This window comes from Sciurus carolinensis, chromosome 4, assembly GCF_902686445.1.
Source record: "Sciurus carolinensis chromosome 4, mSciCar1.2, whole genome shotgun sequence".
Taxonomy (NCBI): Eukaryota; Metazoa; Chordata; class Mammalia; order Rodentia; family Sciuridae; genus Sciurus; species Sciurus carolinensis.
The window spans coordinates 49,883,487-49,892,398 of NC_062216.1; the positions used below are offsets into that span (position 1 = coordinate 49,883,487).

Genomic DNA, 8,912 nt, shown 5'->3' on the forward strand with positions numbered 1-8,912 from the left:
AGGAGGTGGGGAGGGCTCCACTCAAGAAAGTCTTGCACCTCTTGTGTTTTGATTTTGTCCAGCAGCCCAGACGATGGTGATGATGCAAACAGAACATCCACTGTTGTGTGATTTCCCCAGGAGGCTTTCAAAACAGTAAAAGAAGATAAGACTTCTCTAGAAAAGGGTCAGTGCAGCAAAAACATGGCCTGCTCCATCTGGCCAGGGCCATGTCCAGCCTGCCTGCCTCTGGGTTGGCTCCTGAACTTCTTGCAGAAACTGGAACTGGGACCAGGGCCCTGACTGCTAAGGAAGATGGAGACAGACGCTTTAAAACAGGTTTTATGTGTATAGCCCCAAATCATGTTTTTCTTCTGATCAATTCTGGTTATTCCAGAATTTCTGCACATCAGTTCCACATGTGGATTTCACAAGCATTCATGGATAAGATCATTGGAGGCCATTTGACATACATCCTGGAAAATGAGTGAGTTCCTGGATCTTTTGTCAAAATATTATTCAGTTTGCAAGACTGCATAGTAACTCTAACATACACTGTGTTTGATGTTTCTCAAAGTTCTTGCCTGACTGATCTGAGGTCATTTGGAATTTGTACCCAGGGTAGCATACAAGATATTTTTCTTCCATGTATAGAATTTTTTTAAGAAAATGAATGGAGGAACTTTAGATTATGTAGAAGGAAATTAGAGGGAGCAGGGTATGAAAAATGGTGGAATGAGACAGACATCGTTACCCTATGTACAAGTATGATTACACGAATGGTATGAATCTACAGTGCACAACCATAGAAACAAAATGATGTACCCCATTTGTGTACAGTGACTCAAAATGCAGTCTGTAAAAAATAAAAAATAAAACAAATTTTAAGAAATGCAACATTCATTGCAGCAATCAATGTTAAATCATCTGGATAAGATTTAACAGCATTTTTTAAATGAATGTAAACATGGTACCTTAAAGGTACTTAATATAAAAGAAAAATGTTAGCTTAGACCTTCTTATGCTTCTTTTACATTTACATCTATATTCCCAATTGTTTAAGAAAACGATTTCAAGAGCAAATCTTCTCTCAGGAAAATTGCCTTTTTCCATTTGTTAACAATTTTTATATAAGAACACTAATATATGCCTTTTCTTTTACTATGAAATATGTGCTGGAAAAATTGCAGCAAAACTTTACTACCTAATGATGAGCATTTGTAAATACTCTAAGCATCAGTAACACTGATGAAGTCTGTATAGTGTGACTAACCCACAGGCTGCTTTACATAAAATTTTCAAAAAGGGGGTGTCATATGGAAAACTATCTCCATATTTTTAAAAAGAAAAAAGGTCTTCTGAAAAAAATCATATACACTTTTTTGGTGTGTGGTAGTCACTTTTTTCTCACTGTGCAGAGAGAGCAAGCTCACAGGGACAAAATACAACCTTTAAGAGCATGACCCCACTGACCTTCCTTCCTCCACACTCACATCACCTGCTGGCAGTTACTGCCTAGTGCCTTAGTCCTCTCAAATGATAAGCCATCAGGATTAGTGCACGGTTAGGTCACAGTTATAATAATATAATCACTTCCCTGTGAGCATTCCTGCATTGTCTCACATGGGTTTTTAGGGACAACTCATACTCAATGTATAACACATTTTAATTGTCAAACAACAAGGTTTTTGCTCAGTGTCTAAGTTGGTTGATCACAACCAAAATATAGAGGGTGAAATTCTATTCAGCCTGGTGAAACTGCTTTCTAATACGCCTGTGGAAGCTCCATCAGACTCAACCAACACTTTGGATAATATCTACATCCAATTAGGTCTGATCTCAAGTTCCACTTCCAAGTCAGTAGCATCAGGCACCACAATATACTGAATGCAGCAGTTGTTTCTGTGCCCACTGGAGTCTTTGAAGCACAGCTACATTTTCAGATGTTGTTTCTCTAAATACAAGAGTTGTTTGCTGTTCAAAGCCCCACACCACTTTTGTCTTAGGGACTGTGCTGCATCTTCATACTTCACTCCACCTTCAGTTAATACTAGAGCAGCTAGCACTGGAGTCCTCCGGGGGTCCATAATACAACAGACAGCGATGAAACAGCCAACTCCATGAAAATTAATTTTTCCAAGACAACGATCTGGTTGGATGTTGGTTAAACATCATTAAAAGGCCAATCAAGCACATGGATGTTGTTTTTCTCTACAAGAGAGTCCTAAGTGGCTTCTACTCTTACTTTTAGGGTGACTCTATACCTCTTAAATTCTTCTGCAAATTGGCCTAACTTTGCATTGACTGAATTGTGGGTAGTAAGGAATCTTACATCATACACATGACAATTTTTGGAGAAAAGATGGCCTCTTCAACAAATGGTGCTGGGAAACCTGGAAATCCATATGTAGCAAAATGAAATTAAACCCCTATCTCTTACCCTGCTTGAAACTCAATTCAAAGTGGATCAAAGACTTAGGCACTGTAACAGAGACCTTGCACCAAATAGAAGAAAAAGTAGGCCCATGTTGACTTTGGAACTGACTTCCTTAACAAGACTTCTTATGCTCAAGAAGTAAAATCAAGAATCAATAAATGGGACGGATTCATACTAAAAATCTTCTCGGCAAAGGAAACAATAACAAAGAGAGAGTCTACAGAATGGGAGAAAATATTTACCACATGCACATCAGATAGAGCATTAATCTCCAGAATATATAAAGGACTCAAAAAAGTCAACACCAAAAAATCCCAAATAACCCAATCAATAAATGGGCTAAGGAACTGATCACACACTTCACTGAAAAAGTACAATCAATCAACGAATATATGAAAAAATCATCAACATCTCTAGCAATTACAGAAATGCAAACCAAAATGACTCTAAGATTTCATCTCACTCCAGTCAGAATGGCAATTATCAAGAATACAAGCAACAGCAAATGTTGGAGAAGATGTGGGGAAAAAGTTACACTTGTACATTGCTTTTGGGACTTCAAATTTGTGCAACCACTCTGGAAAACAATATAGAGATTCTTCAGAAAGTTGGAATGGAACCACCATTTGACCCAGCTATCCCACACCTTGGTTTATACCCAAAGGACTTAAAATCAGCATACTACAGTGACACAGCCACATCAATGTTTACAGCAGCTTAACTCACAATAGCTAAACTATGGAACCAACCTAGATGCCCTTCAACAGATGAATGGATAAAGAAAATGTGGTATATATAGCTGATGGAAAATTACTTAAGTTTAAAGAAAAATGAATTATGGCATTTGCCAGTAAATGGATGGAGCTGGAGAATATCATGCTAAACAAAATGAACCAATCCCAAAGAACCAAAGGCCAAATGCTTTCTCACAATAAGGAGGGGTTACTTTGGATTAGACGGAGGGGAGTGAAGGGAGGGGAGGGGACATGGGTTTAGGAATGATAGTAGAATGAATCATACCCTATTACCCTATGTGCATATATGATTACACAATTGGTGTGATTCTATATCATGTACAACCAGAAGAATGAGAAGTTACACTCCATTTATCTATGTTGTGCCAAAATGCATTCTATTCTTACATATAACTAATTAGAACAAATTTAAAAAAGAAACAATACTGGCTACATTTATATTATTTGATTTTTAGTCACAAAAGGGGAAAAAAGGAAGATAACACACAATCCTGTTCCTTTAGCCCTTCCATGTGAGCACTGAAATAAACTGAATGGGTACTGGATTTGTTTGAATGTGGCATGTGTGCAAAAAGTGTTACATTGTATATCTATACACAACAAGTCCTTCATTTCTCAGATTGAGAAATGGTGACAGATGTGACCCAAGTCTAAAGGGGCTTTGCAGCAGCTGAAGGATTCCAAGACTGGGATGTGTCTCAGCCGGTCCCTAAAGCCACAGTGCCTCTGCTAGAGGCCAGGTTGCCCACAGGGTGGATGGAATGAGTGGTCCTGCCTGCAGGAGGAGCCTGGGAGAATCTTAACGCCAGGTTTTCCCCAGTTATACCACACCTAGTGATTCACTGACCATGGCCCTGATAAGTTTGGGGTTGGACAGACAGAGGGGGTGTCTATCCCTGCAGAGTAAGAGATTGAACCTCTCTAGTAGCATCTCCATTAAGGACTCAGTGGACATCCCCCTCTGGGGACCACATACTGGTGCCAGCAGCACTGCAGCCTCTGCTTCTGAATGAAGCAGCTGTGGAGCCTCAGCCTGGCAGCAGGAGAAGCAGCTATGGAATGTGATCTCTTCCCTGAGATGTGTTCTTGGTGCCTCCTTCACTGAAGTGCATGGATTTGCTGCATCCTCTTCTCTCCACTTGTGTTCTTACATGATAGCAGCCTCTGCAGGGTTCCTCTCAGTGTGTCTAGTTTCTTCCCAAACAACAACAAAAACAAAAACAAAAACAAAAAAAAAAAGTGAGCCAGACCCTGGAGAAAATGGGCACCTATTTGTCTTACTCTGTATCTATCGCCCTAAACTCATATTTCCCCTCTTCCTCTTAGTACCCCTTCATCGTCTTGTGTAAATTGGATTCAGACTGCAGGAGGTTCTAATTCCCCCCCCCCATCTCCCTACAATGGTGGGGCACACACAGTCATCCCAAAGAAAACATTCTTGAACTCGTCCAGCCCGTGCAGTGCCTTGTTATCGGATATTGATGCTGAGGACCAAAGAGAAGGTGTTGCTGCTGCACATCCTGAACCTGCAGAGAGAGTGGGTCCACTTCTTTCCCTCCACCTGGCAAATAACAGAAGAATTTTGTCTCCAGGTTCCAGGTTTTGTCTGTGAGAATTCCATTCCCACACCAGATGCCCTGCCCTCCTGCTTCTGCCATGTGCAGACACAGAAAGAATGCCCTCAGCAGTCCAATGCTCAGCACCTTGATCTGGGACTCCATGGTCTCCAGGACTGTGAGAAAGGAATTTTTCTTCCTCTTAGATGACCATCCCCAGGCACTTTGCTGGAGAGCAGGAAGAGTCTGGCCAGAAATAACACCAATTCCATATATAAGATCTCCTGGGTTTGTTTCCAAAGAGGCCAGCACCAATCACAGTCCAAGGCTAGATGTTCCTGGTGACACAGGGAGAATGAGCTCATCTCCTGGCAAAGGTCAACTTTCCATGTAGAGCAAGAAAAGGTGGTTACAAACGCAGCACACTCAAAGTCATGGAATCAAATCTCCTGACACTGAGTCATTAAGGTATGAAAAGTATAAAGATACTTCCATTCATACACATATTTTTGGATTTCAAAACTCCTTCTGCAGGTTCAAGCAGCAGGTGTCCTCCAACTGTTGTAGAGACCTGCTCCCTTAGGGTCCTACCTTCAGGGTGTGACCTGTCTAGCAGGTCATCCCATTCACTGCTGAAGACAAAGATGCTCTCCAGAATCCAATCATACAAAACATAAACAGAAGCACTGGGCAGCCACAGAGTGACTCAGCCATTGCTCCTACCGCTGAGTCCATTTTGGCCCACACAGCAACTTGCTCTGACTTGTGTGTTGTCAGACCCTCCCTGGGTCCTGTGCAATCAGAGGCCTTCAGTGAGACAGTGCAAACCGAACAAAGTCTCTTCCATTTGTAGTTTCCGGAATCTAGCCTTCTAATTTGGAAGCTCTTCAAGCGAGATCCACAGGGGGTTCTACAAGAACACGGAGTAAGTCTCAGTACATGGGTGTTGTTGAAGATTTCTCAGGCAGTAGTGTATGAACACAGGACTGGAGAGGTTGGAGGTGTTTGGAAAATCATGCAGATAGAGTTGTTGCTGGGACATGATCCATGGTAGAAAAAAGAAGGTAAAGGCATGGATCAGATAGGGCATGGGAAGCAGAGCCTTGGCTTCTCTAGCTAAAGCACTGCTAATCAACGCAGGATGGTGAATTTACAAAGGGTTGATACTAACATGCACTGTACAATTCAATGACAGCACCTTACCACTCCTCCTGCCCGTTGTGCAGCCCTGTCATATCCTCACTCTTCTCCTTTAATGTTTCATGATCATTTGGCTACCTTGTATCTCCATCTACTTCTATTGCATTCATCATCTGTTCTACGAGAGCTTAAAAATTCTTAAAATAGGTGCAGTGTCCTGCGCTCTTCTAGACGGGATGTCCCGTGCAGGGCTCGCAGCGTCGCAGACTGGTGGCTCCTAGACGCGGGCTCCAGATCCCGCTGGCCTGGCGCGCACTGTCCGCTGTGATCTTCCGCTGTGCCCACTCCTGCTGAGTTAAGCCGGGGAGGCGGGACCTGGGCGGGACCCCGGTGGGATGGCGGCGCCGCTCGGGCCGCGCTCAGGAGGATGCCTGGGCTGCGGGTGGCGCGGTGTCTGCGTCCCGGCTGCGCTCTCCGCCGAGGCGGCCTCCAGGGGCGCTGCGCAGTCTCCGGGGCCCTCCTGAAAGCAGTGTTCTTCCGATCGCTGGTCCCTGTGCTGCCAACTGATGGAGACTGTGTCCCTCTGCGCTCCACGGCCGACCTGCCACCCGGGGCTGGGTCGGGTCGGCAGTTGGAGCGCGTGAGTGTGAAGGCACAGGTCCGCGGGCGCGCGGGCTGGCAGGGTGCAGTCGGTGGGCTTTGAGTGGGCGGGGGAAATACCACACTCACCAAGAGAATGGAATTGAAATTTACATGGAGTTTCTACAAAGCACTTGTATTTACGGCAGGGATTGTTTGGAGCATCACACGGTTTTGCCATATCATTGACAGATCAAGAGGACAACCACTCAGAAGTGGCAGAGTGTGTTCAGGGATTCTCAGGAGCACTTGGAAAGATTTTATTGTAACCAGTAAATGACAAAATGAGAATGAAGTTTGGGTATGTATTATAACAACTTGTAAAAACTGTTAAATGCTTTCAAGAAAGTAAAAAGGCTAAAATACAGTATTTTCTTTTAGTAAAAAAGAAAAAAAATTTCTTGAAATAGCAATAATGTTACCCACATTAATAATTTGTAAGTGCACATGTTAGTGGCATTGAAGCCTCAAATCTTTGGACATAATCAGCCGCAAGACAATGACTTTGACATTTCCAACTGCCACATATCACTGAATGCAGAAATTCGTGGTAGAGCAATCAGACAAGAACTATACCAAGCATTCCTAACTCTAAGAGGAAGAAGTTGCTTTATCTCTACTCTCAGAAGACCTGATCCTATACTTCAAATTTTCACATGAATTCTCAAAAAAAACCCATGGAACTAATTAATTTCTGCATAGTTGCTATGTATAAGCCTATACATCAGCAATGAAAAATACGCAAATAAATTTAGAAGAGCATTTCCATTACCACTAGCATGTAAAATCACAAGATTTCTATGAAAATTTACCCAGAAGAGTAAGACTTATATAGTTTAAATGAAAACATTACAAAAAAGAAACACCTAAATCTAAATAAATATTGTGGTATCCAGTTCACAAATCTGAAGACTTTATCAGATTCATGCAGTGCTTATCCAAAATAACTTTTTCACAAATGAAGTTTAACAAATAAACATGAAATTGAAAGTGCCTCTTAATAGACAACCTGATCTTGAAAAATTAGAACAAAATTGGATGAGTCAAACATTCCACTTTCAAACTTTCCATGAAGCGATTCTAATCAAAGCAGTAATGCACAAGGAGAGATATGTAGACTAATGGAGTAGAATTGAGGTTCCCAAAGGAAACCAACATGAATGGATAATAGGTTTTTCACAAGGACTCCCAGTCCATCCAGTGGGGAAAAGAATACTGTCATCAAGAAATGGTAATAGAACAACTAGAGTTGAACTCCCAAAAGAATGTAGTATTTCTCTCCCTCATGCTATCTGCAAAACAGCTCAAACTGGGTCAAAGCCTAAAAATAAAAGTTAAAGCAGGACATGTTTACAAAAAGAATAGCAGTAAGTTCTGTGACCTTGTATTCTTCCATGGGACCCCAATTCCATGAGTAAGAAAAGAAACATTAGATGAACTGACTGTCAATAAAATGGAAACAACATGAATAACATAGGGCTGGAGGCTGGCCTGGAAGACTAACTGAGGAGATCAGCATCCCCAGGTTGCTGTATGAACACCAGACTGGTGAGATGCAGTCCCAGATCTTGGACATATCCTTAGTCCTGTCCCTGGGCAACAACAACTTCCTGGGTATGGACAACTTCATTGCTGAGATGAGCTGGTGATGTAGCTCAGGGTGCAATTCTTGCTTAGCATTTGTGAAGCCTAGGCCCTAATCTCCAGCACCCCTCTCATCCTGACACACAGACAATGTCAACAATACACTGGAACTACAGATGGGACAAAGATATTACAGTAAATTTTCAATGTACTTATGTACATAAGTTGAGTGACAGGCATTCTAAAATAAAATAATTAAACAATGGAAAAATAACAACCAACACCTATTTTGCACATAAAGAAGTAAAAATGGCTGGGTAGAGTATTAAGACAATGTAGGTGTACATGACAGTTGCACTGTGGGAAACACCCAAGAAATTGGAAAGTAGGGGACCCTTTCCAACTCATTTTATCAGGTGAGCATTACCCAAATGCAAAGTCAAAAAATGGAATACACTACAAAAAAAAGGGGGGGGAATATACAGGGACAATGAAGGTTAATACATTGGGTGACACCCAGGAGTATAAATATAAAAATGCCATCAATATTCAATTTGAACAAAAATTTATACCCAGATCATGAAATATTTATATACACATGTACATAATGTCTACATACAGATACAAATACCCTTCTATGATATATACAAAACCAATAAACATCAGTATTTGTGAATACATAATGCTATAACCAAACATGGCACATGATGATGAAGTGGGAAGCATGGATTTAATTTTAGGTGCACTTTGGGTGTAGTCCAGTGCACTTAAGGGACACTGAACAAAGAGTCATGCACTGTAAAGTGTGCTAACACTGAAAAG

The 8,912-nt window shown here is 41.7% G+C and overlaps 1 pseudogene; it reads right to left on the reverse strand.

Moving 5' to 3' along the window:
• Positions 1–1,796: 1,796 nt before the first annotated feature.
• Positions 1,797–6,037, reverse strand: LOC124982696 (protein tyrosine phosphatase type IVA 1-like; annotated as a pseudogene).
• Between the last annotated feature and the right edge of the window lie 2,875 nt (positions 6,038–8,912).